We start from the raw sequence: 16274 nt of genomic DNA, 5'->3' as shown, positions 1-16274 counted from the left end.
TAAAATTCCATTCATTCATTTTACATATTTATTGCAAACATGCTAAAAGCCAGGTATTGTGCTAGGTCTGGGGTTATAGTGATGAGCTACAACAAGCATAGTCTTCCCTGTCTTGTAGCTTACAGCCTAATGGAGGATCATTATTTGCACACTCATACAAATGCAAAATTACAGAGATAAGGAGCTTTGAAGGACACAGGAAGGATACTATTAAAGTATGGAACAAAGGAGTCTGACTTAGACTGTAGGGTCAGGGAATATTTTCATGAGAACATTAAACTTGAGCTAAGATATGAATGATAAGTAGGAATATACAGGAGGAAATTTACTGAGCAGAGGAGAAGACCTTCCGAGAAGAGAAAAAGGCACATGTACAGACCCTGTGATGTGCAGAACTCTGATGGAAAGCTTTTTAAGGCTAGAATAGGGTAGGCAACAAGGAGAGTGTCCCAAGATAAGGCTTGAGAGACAGGCAGGAACCATACTACATAGGATCTTGTGGGCCTTTATCTTAACATCAGTGAAGACTTTCACTGCATCCTCATGGGATAAGTTAGTGTGTAGGCCCCATTGCTGTAACAACAAAACCAAAAAGCCTAGTGCACTGGTTCAAATGAGATTGAAGTTTTGGGATTTTTTTTCCTCTCAGCTATAATAGTCCAGGGAGTTCAGAGAATAGAAAGTTCTATTCCAGGAAATGATCCATTGACTGAAGCTGGTGAGGCACTCTGCCATCCTTACCATATTACTTTCTTAGTTCTTCCAGATTCCTAATTCCAGTGAGTAGGAAGGGAGGAGGAAAGTTAAGGGCAAAGGTCTCTGTCTTTACTGGGAGGCACCCAATACTTCCACTCACATTCTTTTGGCCTGAACTGAGTCACATGGGTAAAATATTAGTTTTCTGTAAAGATTGTTTTCCTTTCAAACTATTTAATGGCTGTTTTATAGGCATTTACCTAAAGACAGCTAGAAGCAAGAAGGATATAATAAGCACTTTAAAAATGTTCTGAAGTACAGTTTAAAGATGGGTGACATAAATGTGAGTTAATCAGAAAACATAGCAATAGTCAGGTGTTGACAAGTCCCAATAATTTACAGTACCTTTTTTGAAGAAAACCTACACTGTCAAGTGTGATTTGACTAAGGTTCCGTTATCATCTTTTACACACAATTTAGAAAAAGTGTGCATCTAAAACTGACATATCGATGAAGCCTTGACATAAAGATAGTTATCAACAAGACAGCTACCAAACAGGACTTGGGGTGGGACTGGAGAAAAGAGTTCAAGTTTCATATTAGTTTGATTGAAAAATCTCTTGGTTCCAGTGAAAGCAGATTTGGTAGAAAAGATAATGAGTTTAGTTCACTCACTAAATTCAACAAACAATTCCTAAATCTCAGTGAATTGCTGAAAATACAAAGATGAAAGATACAATCTCTGGAATGGTAGATATATAACTGTGCTTGTGGGTAATTATAATAAAACATATTCATGATACAGTGGCTGTATCATGTATTGAAATGGGAAATTTATTATTGTGAGAAAGAGAATATGGTTAATTTAAATCAAGAAATATGAATTTCAACTTGTCCAATAGACAGAGCATTCATCCAGAGGGAATTGCGCATGTGTTAAGCTGGTAGATTAGAGATGTAAATATCATTTGGCAGATATTTATCCTTTGTCTAATACGGACTAGGAGCTCTTAGTTCTCTGGACATGTAGTATGTATCCATAATACAGTAAAAAAAAATCTTCATAGAGCTTTTGAGATAGTGGAGGATGAACAAAATAAACAAATTAATAAAATAGTATGTCAGATGAGAAGTGCTAAGAGAGAACAAGAAAACATGAAAAGAAAGAAAGAGAATGATGTGCTGTATGTGGGAGAGGAAAATGATGGTATTTTAAATTGGGCATTTGGATGGAGTAAATATAACTGAAAAGGTAATGTTAGAATAGACACTAGAAGAAGGGAAGAAGCAAGCCATATATGTATGTGTCTGGTGGTGGTGGAGGGGTTCCTAAGAAGAGATAACAGTAAGTACAAAGTCTCTGAGGCAGAATAGTTTCTAATCCATTTGAGGAATAACAAAAAAATGTCACTAAAGTGAAATGAACAAGGATGAAAATGGAAAAAATGAGGAAAGCAGGCCAGCAGGAATCATATCATGTAGGGCCTTCTAAGTCATTGTTCAAACTTTTCCTTTAACTCTGAGTGACATAGTTTAGTTTAGGATTGAAAAGGATCCCCCTGGCTTCTGTGATGAGAATAGATGGTCGAGAGGCAAGAATGGAAGCAAAGAATCCAGTTAGGAGGCCACTGGACCAATCCAATATGAACTATTTGATAAACTGTACATCTGTACATTGATTTGCATAAGAGGTGGTGGGAGGTGAGCATAGGAAAGTAGCTCAAGGCTAAATAATGATATTCTTATATGTTACAGAAAAGATTTGGATTTAGTCTCTTACAATGAAGCACTATTCATGGATTTTAAAAAAGAAAATAGTTTGATCAGCTGGCACCAGACACAAATTAATCAAGACAAGCATAAATGGTAGACAAGTTACAGTCTATCATGTACGTTCTCAGTTTCTCCATTTTCTTCTTTGTTTGAGCCCTATTTACATCTCTGCTTTCTTTATCCACCAAGAAACATAGCTGCCAACAGACCTTGGCCTCACTTCTCACACTTTTAAAATTAGAGTATCTTGATTTCCATCTCTTCTATATTAAAAAGAACTCATTGAGTATGAATCTGATTGGTCTTGCACTAAGGGGCATGTCTTCCAATGGGAAGTAAACCTTTACTAAAAACACATGTTAAGAGTTCAGCTTTTCTCCAGGATATAGCAAGCTAGAAAGAATATCATATCTATCCCCAGTAATGAGAAAAAAATAGATAAGCTACCAATATAACTTTTTTTTTTTTTCCTAACCCATTGCAGATCTGACTGGCAGGGAAACCGAGTAACCTGAAATCCAAGGAGGAATATGCTCTTTTAGGAATACTAGAGGTATGTACAGATGGTCTCACCTTTTTCAGAGTCCTGGAAGAGTTGTGCTGACTACCATGCAAGTAGTTCAGACAAAATCAGGGCAGCCCAGGTGGCTCAGCAGTTTGGTGCCGCCTTCGGCCCAGGGTGTGATGCTGGAGACCCGGGATCAAGTCCCATGTCAGGCTCCCTGCATGGAGCCTGCTTCTCCCTCTGCCTCTCTCTCTGTCTCTGTGTCTCTCATGAATAAATAAATCTTAAAAAAAAAAAAGACAAAATCAGCTAAACTCTTAACAAATTTCTAAAGGCTAAGTGGAGGGTGGTGTGACGGTCTTAGAACCCTTGAGAGTCCTAGACACAAGGCACTTTGACACACACTACCAGATTATTTTTCATAACTTCCAGTAGGTGCTTAGGGGAAAGGTTAGGGGCAGGACCAGACACTAGCAAAAGTCCTGCTCAGTATTGCAGCCAGTAGGAAAGGATGAGCTGCGGCTACAGAAAAGGAACAAAATTTCTTCCCACTCAGAAACTTCTCTTGAACAGAACAAAAAGTTTAAGCTGGAGTGGACGGCGGAGAAAAGGGGGAAAGAGGAGGAGGAGGAGGAGGCGAATGGGAAGGAGGGAAGAGAAAGAGCAGCACAAATTCTTGATGAGACAGTGACTAAGAATTTCTCCAAATAATGAAAGACATCAAGCTACATACCTGAAAAGCTTGAGTACCTCCAGGATAAATATGATCACATGCACACACACACACACACATACACACATATCTGTTTAGCACATCATATTCAAACTGCTGAAAACAAGAGATAGAAAATTATGAAGGCTGACAGTAAAAATGACACAATATGTATACAGAGAAGAATTACATCAAACTTCTTGTCAGAAAATGCAAGCTGAAAGAACAGTAGAATGACATTATTTTTTAAGTACTGAGAGAATAAAAAATAGTCAACCTGGAATTCTACACTTAGTGAAAATTTATTGCAAAATTAAAGCTAAAGAATCATGTCAGAGATTGTCATACTAGATTAAAAACTAGATCTAGCTATTTGCTGTCTACAAAATACAGTTTCACTTCAGATACAAATAAGTTGAAAGTAAAAGGAATGGAAAAATATACTATGTAAACAGTAAGTGCAAGAGAGTTGGATGGCTTTAATACAGGGGGGTATTACTGGACACAAAGATGAATGTTTCATAATGATAAAAAGGTGAATATATAAAGAAGATCTAACAATCATAAATATATACATATAAAAGGGTGGTATAATATATGAAATAAACTTAGATATAAGGGGCAAATAAATAATAATTAATAACTATAGTTGGTGATTTTAATACTCCTCAGTAATTGATAACATGACTAAATAGAAAATTAGTAAGAATATAGAGTAATTAAACAGCACTGTCAGTAACTTGATAGAAAACTTCACCCCATGCATGGTCCATAAAAGAAAGATATACATATTTTGGATTTCATCAATATTTAAAACCTTCACCTTTAAAGATGGCCATTAACAAAAGGAAAAGAGCTACAGACTGAGAGAAATATTTGCAAATTGTATATCTGATGAGTATTTGTATCCAGAATATATGAATTTGGAGACTTAATAATAAAAACACAAACAACCCAACAGAAAGTGGACAAAAGATGTGAATAGACACCAAAGATAATATATGAATGGTAAATAAGCATATGAAAAGATGCTCAACATCTGTTTAATAGGGAGATGCAAATTAAAACATGGTAAGGTCTGTACCCACTAGAATGGCTGTCATCCAAAAGACAATATTAAGCATGTTGAAGATACAAAGAAACTGGAGTCCTCAAACATTGTTGGTAGGAAAGTAAAGTGGTACTTTACAAAGAGTTTGGCAATTCCTACAAGGCTAAACGTGAACTTATCAGAGGACCTAACAATTTCGTTTCTAAGTACATATTCAAGAGGAAGGAAAACATAAGTCCACACAAGATTGTATGTATACATTTGTGACAGTTTTATTCCAATAGACATAAACTGGAAACAATCTAAATGAATATCAGTCAGTGAATGGCTGAACAAATTGTAATATGTCCATGCAGTAACATCCTACTCAGCAATAAAAGGAACGAACTAATGATAGATGCAGCAGCATAGGTGATCCTCAGTCCTACTATGCGAAGTGAAAAAAGTCAGAACGAAATGACTGTGCATTTGTATGATTACATACATATGCGATTTCTTAGAAAAGGCAAAGATACAGATATAGAATGCAGATTAGTGGTTTGTTGGGAATGGGTGTTTGAGTGGGATGTTGACTGCTGTCGGTCATGTGAAGGAATGTTTTGGAAGTGTTCTAAAACTGGATTGTGGTTATGATTGATAACTGTTTAAAGTTACTAACATTTAGGGATCCCTGGGTGGCGCAGTGGTTTGGCGCCTGCCTTTGGCCCAGGGCGCGATCCTGGAGACCCGGGATCGAATCCCACATCGGGCTCCCGGTGCATGGAGCCTGCTTCTCCCTCTGCCTGTGTCTCTGCCTCTCTCTCTCTCTCTCTCTCTCTGTGTGTGGCTATCATAGATAAATAAAAATTAAAAAAAAAATAAATAAAGTTACTAACATTTAGTGAACTGTATACTTAAAATGAATTTATAGCACATTAATTATATCTCAAGAAAGCTATTGAAAGAAGGAAAGAAACAAAGAGAGAGAGAGAAAGAAAGAAAGAAAGAAAGAAAGAAAGAAGAAAGAAGAAAGAAAGAAGAAAGAAAAAAAGGAAAGAAAGAAAGAAAGAAAGAAAGAAAGAAAGAAAGAAAGAAAGAAAGAAAGAAAGAGCCTCTTTATGAGGAATTATCTACTTCTACCCAACATCCTTGTCTTCTCTCTGACTAGGTGAGGTATCTTAGATATATTTCTGTGTTGGAGATGAATGTGGAAGAAGTTAACCAATTCTCTCCTACATATCTCCCTTTTTTGATCAAAAGGGAAGAAAACAAAACAAAACAAAACAAAAGCTAAAATAAGGACTAATCCAAGTATTAAATTTAGAAAGTACAGTCTCTCATCAGCATTTATTCCGCCCCCTTTCCATAGCCTCTATGTCTGTTTTTCTCAATACTGAACAAATAACAATGACCCTGAGAAGTGAACTATTTTCAGCCATCAGTGAGAAAGCCATATGAAGTTAAATAGCTGCTCCTAACCGAAATAAGAAAACTCAGGTTTTTCAGAAGTGTATGTCAATATATACACATAACATGGGTATAAATCAAGTAGGTTTGTGAGTGAAGTCACATTTAGTGATGAACTAATTTAATGCTGATAGTTCTTGTCTCTATTTGCCCAGATATTTGTGACTTGGCAGTATGTATGTTTAGAATGCAAATTCTATCATGTAAAAAAAGTGTTTTTTTCATCACATGCTTATTACATTTAACCACTATACAAGTGAAAGGGCACACAAGTATGAAAATGTGATTTGGAATTGATAACCAAAAGGTAATACAGTTAGGACATAGCGAACAGGCTTATATCGGGGAGTAACAGAAGAGTAGACTCTACAAGTTTTAGATCCAGGTAATAAAAAAAAAGTTTGAATTCTAGGGTTTTATTTATGAGCTACAGCTTATTTTTAATAGTGAAGTTAAAAACTGAAAGTAGTATTTTATGAGAAGTAGTATTGTTGTGAGAGAAGTGGCGTGGATGGAAAGTGGAAGAATGAAGCATGAATGAGTCCATTACTCTCATTACCGTCAACCAAGCATGAGGTAGTAACTAGGAAAGTCTCATTGGTGATGAAAAGGAGCATTAAATACAGTTCTCAGTTTGGGGGAATTTTCTATGTACCAGACCCTGTATTAAAATATTGCCATTATTATTATTATTATTATTATTATTATTATTATTAATTTATTTTCTCAGAAGTTTCACCAGGCAAATAATAATTCCATGACACTCTGTGTGTTGATGTGGAATCCTGTGTGTTAGACAGATGGAAAATTTCCTCAGTGTTCTTTAGTTGGAAAATGTGGAATAAAGATACAATGTGGAGGCTTTCTTCAGAGTTATATAATAACCAGAAGAGCTATTTAATAGTGTATATTGGGCTGAGAAAACCCACTTTAGAAATTCTTCTAAGGATTATTTGTTGGTTCTAGATTTTGGTTGCTGATCAGGGAGTTAGAAGAATCCACACTGATGACGGTGGACCCAGGGGGGAGCATAAGAATTCTAAGATACCATAGCACAGCGTACCAAAGTACTGACACTGGTGTTGTTAGGCGGTAGTATGGAGTGTGTTCAGTGTAACTGTGAAACCCATTCCATGTTAATTATGTATTCCCATTTATTTTCTTATAAATGTGCAAAATTAAAGACGAATCAAATGTCCAGAAGTGACTTTGTACCATGAAGGCATAGATCAAGTTTTAGTTTCCATCACATCAATAATAAAGGCTTTAATTACAAAAAATATTGTGTTAAGATGAACCTTGCAAACAGGGCTTGAGATCCCAAAGCACTGAACCATTCATTTTTCTTCAAAATGAGTTAGAATCTTGACTTGGCTTTAGGTAAGCTTTAAACTTTGATGTTACTTAAAATTTTGTCAACCTTTGGCATAGTGTTAGTTAAAGCAGACCAATGATAATTCTTCAAGAATTATCTCAAATATCAAATTTTAAAATATTCTTTTATAATCACACTAATGGGAGGGTCTGCATGATAAGAGGATACTTTAAAATATAAATTAAAATTATACCCATATATTTTATTTCTTAAAAATGATGATCAAGAATAAGTCTGTGGTCTTTAAGGCACAACTGATTAATTCTCAGTTTAGTGGATTTAGAGGCATGCAGAAAATGTACATCCCAGGAACTCATCAGGCAGCTCAGTCACGTGACCAGGAGACCCATTTAATTAATAATCCCACTTCATATTCATATAGCATTTTCTAAATCTAATATCTTTAAATTTGGCAGACATGCTTTTATCTGCAACAAAGAAAACAATCAGAATCAAGAATAAGATTTAATATGTGTTGCTTTAATATATGAGATCAGAGACACCCGTCACTTTTTTCAGAAGAAAGGAAATGTGATTACCAAGCTTAAGTATGCTGTATATTAAATGAGAATTCTGATCATAAAGAAAGGTACTATCTACTCAAAAGTATAATTTCTGTACTTTGGAAATCATCTCAGCAAGAATTATCTTCCCCTATCAAATTGTAGCACTTGTCAAAATCAACTGTAAAGCATCTCAAGTGCTCTTCTGAATCAACAAAACAGATGTATAGCAATGCGAGGTTGCAAGAAGAAGGGAATCACAGTGAACCAGATGCCCATCAGTGCCCTCAATCTCTTGAACTCACACTTAACACAGTAGACATTGGCAGATCTTTGGGACACTACTTAGAAGAGGGAAATACAAGGCTGATTCTTAATAATATGTAAAAATATGTATAAATTATTTTCTCTCCGCTTTGCTGCTAGTCTTTTATCCTTTCTGTATGTTCCTAAATAGATTGTAGACATGTAGCATGGCATTTTTTAGTCTGCTAGTAATTATAAGAAATTTTCTTACGATGTAGTTTGAGAAATTAGAAGATAAGGCCACAGAAGACAAAAAGGAAGTAATTATTTTATCACAGGTAAAATTATGCTTTAATCAAATTCTTTCTCTACCTTACTGAGCAGCAGCTCTTTGTGTTTGTTTGGCGGTATATTGAAGTAGATAAGGACTAGAGGCTCTGGGGTCAGACCCTGAGGCTTGAGCCCCAGCTCTGTATGCTGTTGGGTGAGCTTGGGCAAGTTAGTTAACCCCTTTATGCCGTATATGTAAGATGGACATCATAACAATCCCTACTGCATGAAGTTGTGTGGCGGACTCCAGGGAGATGATTCTGGTGAGGCTTTGAAAATACTGCGTGGTACTTAGCGCTCAAATGTGATTCTTAGATTTTTTTTGTCTCTTAATCTTGTTCCCATTAATATTCACATGTTGTAGTTTTTCTTTTTGTCAAATCATAGTGATTTAAAAATACTTAATAATGTACCTCGTGTTCTCTAAGAACTACTACAAACCTGAGTCTTAAAGATTATGTTTATCATTTGCATGCATATTTTAATAGATAACAATGGAAATGATCTTAATGGGCTTAGCTACATCTGGATATTTACATTTTTTAGCAAAAATTGCATCCAATTGCAGAGCAAACACTGTTGGTTGATACAGATATGTCATATGGCTGATGTTATGATTTTTGTGGTCCCATCATAGGCACACTTAGCTTCGTATTGATTTTTGAACCCCCTGCTGTGTAAGATGCATTACCATGAGACCAGTGTCTAGTGGAATGAGAGTGGAAGGGTTTTCTTGGGGCCACTACAAGATGACACCATTTTGAAAGAAGCTGGATTCCTCCTATCATGTATTCCCTTTCTCTGAAGATTTTAGTCAGACCAGGTAGGGACAGAGAGGGATGTACATCCATAGCTCCAAAGAAAATCATCTTTGAAAAACCTGCCATTCAGAATAGGGGAAGTAAGCATAAGATACTGCTTGAGGAGGTATACCCCGTTACTATTATGTGGCTATTATATTGTACACTTCTCTGCATTGCACAATCCCACTCAACCTGCAAGGCCCTTATAAATAAGTATTTTCTTTTCTGTGATATCTTTTCCAACTCCCACAAACAGATGTTTCCTTCCTAGTGATTTCAGAGAGTTTTGTGATGGTTCACTTAGATCATTTAAGTTGCACTGTGATTTATCTTCTCTCTCTTTCCATAAGATTATTAACTTCTCCAGGAAAACAGCTGCTATGACTAATATTTAGCATAATGTCTGGTACGTATTAGCCATTTTATAATTGTATACTATATGAATAAGTGACCATGTTCCCTGATTTCCTTACCGTTTCTAAGATGGAATATATCCAACAAATTGTGTTATGGACTGAATATTTGTGTCCCCCCTCCTCCCAAATTGATATGTGAAAGTTCTAACCCCCAATGTGGCTGTGTTTGGAGTAAGAGAGTAATTATGGTCAAATGAGGATCATAAGGGTGGGGCCTTGATCCAATAGGATTCCAATAGTATTCTTATAAGAAGAAACACCAGAGGGAGCTCACACTCACACTCTCTGTCTCTGTCTCTGTTTATGTCTCTCTTTTTTTCTCTCTTTCTTATCCCACTTTCCACTCCTTCCCTCTCCACCATCTGATAAGACTGTAGGAAAGGCATCTGCTCTGGAAAACAGTATGGAGTTACCTCAAAATGTTAAAAATAAAAGTACCATCCAGTAATTGCACTACTAGGTATTTACCCAAATATCTAGTTACCCAAATGTTTATAGCAGCATTATAAAAAATAGCCAAATTATGGAAAGAGCTCAGATATTCATCGGTGAATAGATGAATCGATGAATAGATAAAGACATTGTAGTGTGTATGTATGTGTGTGTATGAATATTACTCAGCCACAAAAAAACAATGGAATCATGCCACTTGGAATGACATTGATGGAACTAGAGAGTATTATGCTGAGCGAGGTGTCAGTCAGAGAAAGACAAATACCATATGATTTCACTCATGTGGAATTTAAGAAACAAAACAGATTAACATAAGGAGGAAAAAAGAGAGAGGCAAACCATAAAACAGACTCTTATCTATAAAGAACAAACTGAGGGTTACTGGAGGGGAGGTGGGTAGGTGGGAGGTTGGGTTAAATGATTGGTGGGTATTAAGGATGGCACATCACTAAGTCCTACATCTAAAACTAATATTACACTGTATTTAACTAACTGAAATTTAAATAAAAACTTGGAAGAAAAAAGAATAATACGAGGGAAAAAAAGAGAGAGGAGGCAAACAAAGAAACCGACTCTTCCTTATAGAGAACAAACTGCTGGTTACTAGATGGAAGATGGGTGGGTGTCAGGATAGGTGAAATAGGTGATGAAGATTAAGAACTGCCCTTGTGATGGGTGCCAGGTATTGTATGGAATTGTTGAATCACTATATTGTACACCTAAAAAAATACTGCCTTATATGTTAACTCAGTGGAATTTAAAAACTTAGCAGAAAAAAAAAAAAAAGACTGTAGGTGCACACTATGAGCACTCGGCGAAAAGGCAGCCATCTGCAACCCAAGCAGAGAGTTCTCACCAGACACCAAACCATTTGGCACCTTGATGTTGAATTTCCAGTCTCTAGAACCATGAGAAAGTAAATTTTTGCTCCTTAAGTTACCCAGTCTCTGCTATTTTGTTATAGCAGCGCAAGCAAACTAATAAAAACTATTACATGTAGCTATTAAATTTAATTACATATACTACCTGGTTGCTTTTATGGTAATTATCAAAGTCTTCTCTCCGTTAAATATCTTGAAACTGCTTGTTTGTTTCAGTACTAGGGTTGGCCGGTGATTTTTTTTGGATAAATATTAATTGAATAAATAGTAGATGAATGAATAAAGCTTCTTTATTTACTGAATCTGTGTGGCTATTACCAAAAATATTCACCAAGATATCTCTTGATATAACTGAATTAATTACACGTAACAGAAATCTTAAATAGCACCTAAGTTTATTGGGTAAAAAAACTACACTGAAACTTGACAGCAAATGACATATGTGGCTATAACACAAAAACATAAATACAGATTAGTGAAAATAATGAGCCATTTGATGTCAGCAGAATAACTGAGTGGAAATTGTAGTAAGATACTCTTCTTAAGTTCACAATTTTTAAAAGAATTCTAATTTTTCAGTTACTGAGAAATTACCATTTCCTACAAGTTTCAGGAAATAATCTGGCAATATACATTTAGATGTATAGGTATTTATACCAGTTTGCCTAGTATTTCCAATTCTAGATTCTATCCTAAGAAAATAATTTTAAAAGCAGAAAAAGTTTTGTGCTCAAATATTTGCTTTCCATTGAACTTAAGTAATTTTAGAAAAGAGCATCTGAAAAACTCATAATGTACATAACTGTCACTCATTGTAATTACTGAAATCAAATACATTTTGTCCTGAGATCCTACCCTCTTCACTGACTCATATGTTGAGGTACCTTTTTCCCTCTCTTGGGTCATACATATTCATATTTTTGGAAGTCTGCGCTGTTTAGAATACTCCCTAGTCTTCATTCTCTGTGGTCACTACTGAGATGTCCATTGACCCACCCATGCAGTCTATCCAAAGCCATCACTTTGGTGTTCCTTATGCACTTTGATCTCCAGAGACTTTCTGACTAATTCCAAGGCCCCAGCAACCACAGTTTAATCTCACATTCATGAGCCTCTCATACTATGGCCCTTCAACCCTTCAGGGGATTCCTTGGAAAAAGAAAGTGGGGAACATTTCCATTTACTTCTACAGCCCGGCATTATCCTTCTCGGTTTCCCAACTGTCTGACATTTTAAAGTCTTTTCAAACTTGTAGTCTCTGGGCTCCGAATCAGTCCAGATGTTTACATTCAAGAGAAAAAAAAAACCTGTCTATCTAATCTGTCATCTCCCTTGTGCTTTCATGATTGCCCTCAGAGAAAATAAGATACTTAATCAGTAATGAGAGATGAAAAGTCAGCAAGTGGAAAGTAGTTAATAATGAAGACTCCAGAATCTCAGTATGGATATGGTTTAGGATTAGTTTCCTTCTTATGAATTCCTTATAAAATTCATCACTGATAGATCAATGAGAGAGCTCAAGAAACACTAGCAGGAATAAAAGGGGACATTTCTGAATTACATGGCTTTTAAGAGGAGATATTGGTGGCTTCTTTGTGGCTGTGTTGACCTGATATATTGGTAAATCCCTATATGAATAACAAACACCTGAGTGTGTATACATGCTCTCTATAGCTTGCAAATTCTATATATCGGAGTAAATTCCCAAAAGAAATTTGGAAAAAAAATACTGAATGGTCAGTATGTCTCAGTAAGTGTCAGTGTGTATGTTTGGGAATAAAAAGATGAATTATAACTGTTTCCTTATGTATAATAGTGTATGAGTTAGTAACAGAGCTTGAAAAATCATACAAATTCTTTCAAGAACTAAATAGAAGCAATGAACCACATTGGGTAGCAAAGGTAACTAGTATCCATGTATGCATACCTATAAGTATATTGATGTAAGACTTTCACTCATATTATAATCCTCTATCACTATTCCTGAGAAGAGCTGTCAGTGATGCATCTGAGAGTTTATGGTCTTTTTTTTCTGATTAAAAATAATGCAGGTATAAGTGGATAGCAGAATATACTAAACTAAGTGGTGATACAAATAAGAAATGGATTAATGTTCTTTAGTAAGTGCCTTCAACTATGTTGTTAAACTCTCTGTCTACACTTAAGGGCTCCTCCTTGAATAGACATCATGGATTTCTGGTCACTCTAAGAACAGTCTTATCTTGGCAGTTAAGCCTCAATGTCACCTCTAAATAGCTCGGTTCAATCAACTGTAAAGAAAATTTACTTTACACAAACCCCAAGTCTTCTCCCTTTCTCAAGACCTAAGTCAGCCTCGTTGGCTAGGCCACAATGGAGAGCTCCTACTTCACTGCTTTGTTTCCTATCTCCATCCCTAACTATCCCCAACTCATTATCTTTTGAGTCTTCCAGAATTAGAGTAGGAGGGGTCATCTGAGGAATGGTATAAAAAGAGAAAAAAACTGCTTTGTTTGTGCTACTTTTGCTCCCTTTTAGCCCTCAGTATCCTCTGAGTTTGTTACATGTTCAAATTCTGGCTTTTCCCTGGAACACAGATGAGCTCTTTGGTGTTCTTAAGGAACTTCTACACTGCACAGTTCTCCAGTGACATCTCAGCTCCTACCCATGTCCATTCTTCTAACCATTTCTTACTGTTAGTGTCCCCCTCCTATGGCAGGGAGCCCTCTTAGAGACCCATAAAAATGGCTTGACCTTGTTACTTTTTGCAGTATCCATTTGCCCTGAGGAAACTAGTACGTATTTTTTGCACCATCGCCAGAGAGGGTAGCTGACTCTTGTGCTTTTTCTGTATTCAAATTCCTGCCTTGAGAAGACCTGAGGACAGAAGCTCTCAAGTTTCAAGCTCCTAGGATCTTTCTTACGGTATTTCACTCAGGTGGCAGCATGGGTGGGCCTCTGAACAAATGCAGCTGAGCAAGCAGCCAGCCAATACTAGCAATGTCAGTTTCCCCTTTTTGCTCTTATCCTTCATTTCTAAGATTTTTTCTTTCTGGAGCATAATAGTCACTTAAAGGAATGGCCTCCCTTCCTTTCCCCTAGATATGGGATGAGGTGAAAAATACCCTAGAATGCCACACTCCATGCTAACTTTTCTCTTCAACAAAATTATGACTTTTGCTTTGTAGGCTAAAAGAATGATGGGGATGATGGCAAAAGACCAATTTGACTACCTCTTAGAAAATTCAAGAATGGAGTGTTTGACAGCTTTTTGGTTGTTCTGTTTAGAATATGGAAGTAATTACTACTTGTTGTCCTCAGTATGATGCTTTAGCCAAAATGCCAAGAAGATGCAGGAAAGGTTCCATTCAACATATTACAACACATGGTCTTTGAAAAGTGTCAGGGAAGCACAAAGAAAAAAAATTATAATCACCTGTCATTTCTCCACTGCTAAAGTGTTTGTGTCAACGCCCATTATCTTTCTTAGCTATGCACAAAATGCATGTGAACTTATATGATCAGAGTAATATTTTATAGATCTTTTTAATCCTTGCTTTTCTACTGAAACATATTCAAATATAATTCAGTGTTCTCAGCAAAACGTAATTTTCAGTGGTGCATAGTTCTGTATTATTTAATAAAATTTGTAATCACAAGAACAGTTAGATTATTTCCAGTGTTTCCTTCTATGTATAATGGTTTGATGACTATCTTTGCTCACTAATTAATTCATCAAATAAATTTTGAGTGCCATTATTTGCCAAGCATATATCAAAGATATATGCCTGGAAAACATCAGGGAGCAAGACAAAGACAATACGACTTCATAAGAACAAAGGAGCAAGAAGAAACTTTTGGGTTTATGTATATGTTCATTATCTTGATTGTGGTGACAGTTTCATGGGTATGTATGCATTTGTTACATACAAATTTTATACCTTTAATCTGTGTAACTTACTTGTCTTTCATTTATACTTCTATAAAGCTGTTTTATTTTTTAAAAATCTAATGGGAGAAGACAATTTTTCTAAGTATATTTAGATGCAGACATTTAGAAGTGAGTGTGCAGGGTAATATAGGAGCGTATAACAGGAGCCTGTAATTTAGTTTTAGAGAAGATATAGGAGGATGTTTCCTGTTCTTTGAGATGAGAATGAAATGTGAATGGGAATTGGTTATGCGAGAAAATGGAAAAAAACAAGGGGATTTAGGGGGAAGAATTCCAGATAAAAGGGAGAAAAAAATTCCATGATTCTGAACTGTGAAAGAAAGCCATGAAAAGTTCTGTGATCTAGAAGAAGGGGACCAAAAGATTCAAAAGAAACAGATGGAATGATGAGAAATGAAGGGTGGAGGATTAGATAAAGACCAAAATCCAAAGGAAAGAGTTCTTGAATACTATTATAGCTTAAGGGTAACAAGAGTTAAGCAGGTAATAACACACGGTGTGTGTGTGTGTGTGTGTGTGTGTGTGTGTGTGTGTGTGTGTGTTGTGTGTGTGTTTAAGTATCAACTGTGGCTTCGATGTGAAGGATGGCTTGTATGTGTGGGAATTGAATACAGTTGAATTAATGCTGCTACATTAAATACTGTGTGAAGGGCCAGTGCCATAGGACAGTTGCATTGGTTTTGTCATGTCCCAGAGTGTGACTTGAACTATACTAGGGTCACTGATATTGGCCACAATAGACATTTAGGAGGCTGACTTGATCAGACTCGGTGATTGCATATGAGAAGGAAGGAAGGAAGGAAGCTAAGTCTATATTAGGACTCTCAATCTTAGGTTAGGAAACATATGCAGTAGATGGTACCTTTCCCTGAAATTGTTAACACTGACAATAGGACAAAACTTGAGGGAAATTAGTTTGGTTGTGGACACAGTAAGTTTGAAATGTCGGTGTGATAATCAAGTAGAGTGCTCAAGTAAGCAGGTGTGTATATACTTGGAATCAAGCAGAGATGGGCTGGAGATTTTGCTTTTGAGAGACTCAGAGTAGATATGAGTTCTTAGGGAGTGGCAGCGGTGTGGTATTAGTCTGAGTCTTGAGAAACTCTAACATTTACTTTTTTTGTAAAAAGAACAGAGTAAGCAAATGGATCTG

Source organism: Canis lupus, chromosome 14 (assembly GCF_011100685.1).
Source record: "Canis lupus familiaris isolate Mischka breed German Shepherd chromosome 14, alternate assembly UU_Cfam_GSD_1.0, whole genome shotgun sequence".
Classification (NCBI taxonomy): domain Eukaryota; kingdom Metazoa; phylum Chordata; class Mammalia; order Carnivora; family Canidae; genus Canis; species Canis lupus.
The sequence above is the reverse complement of the archived record's forward strand: the minus strand, read 5'-3'. Positions refer to the sequence as shown.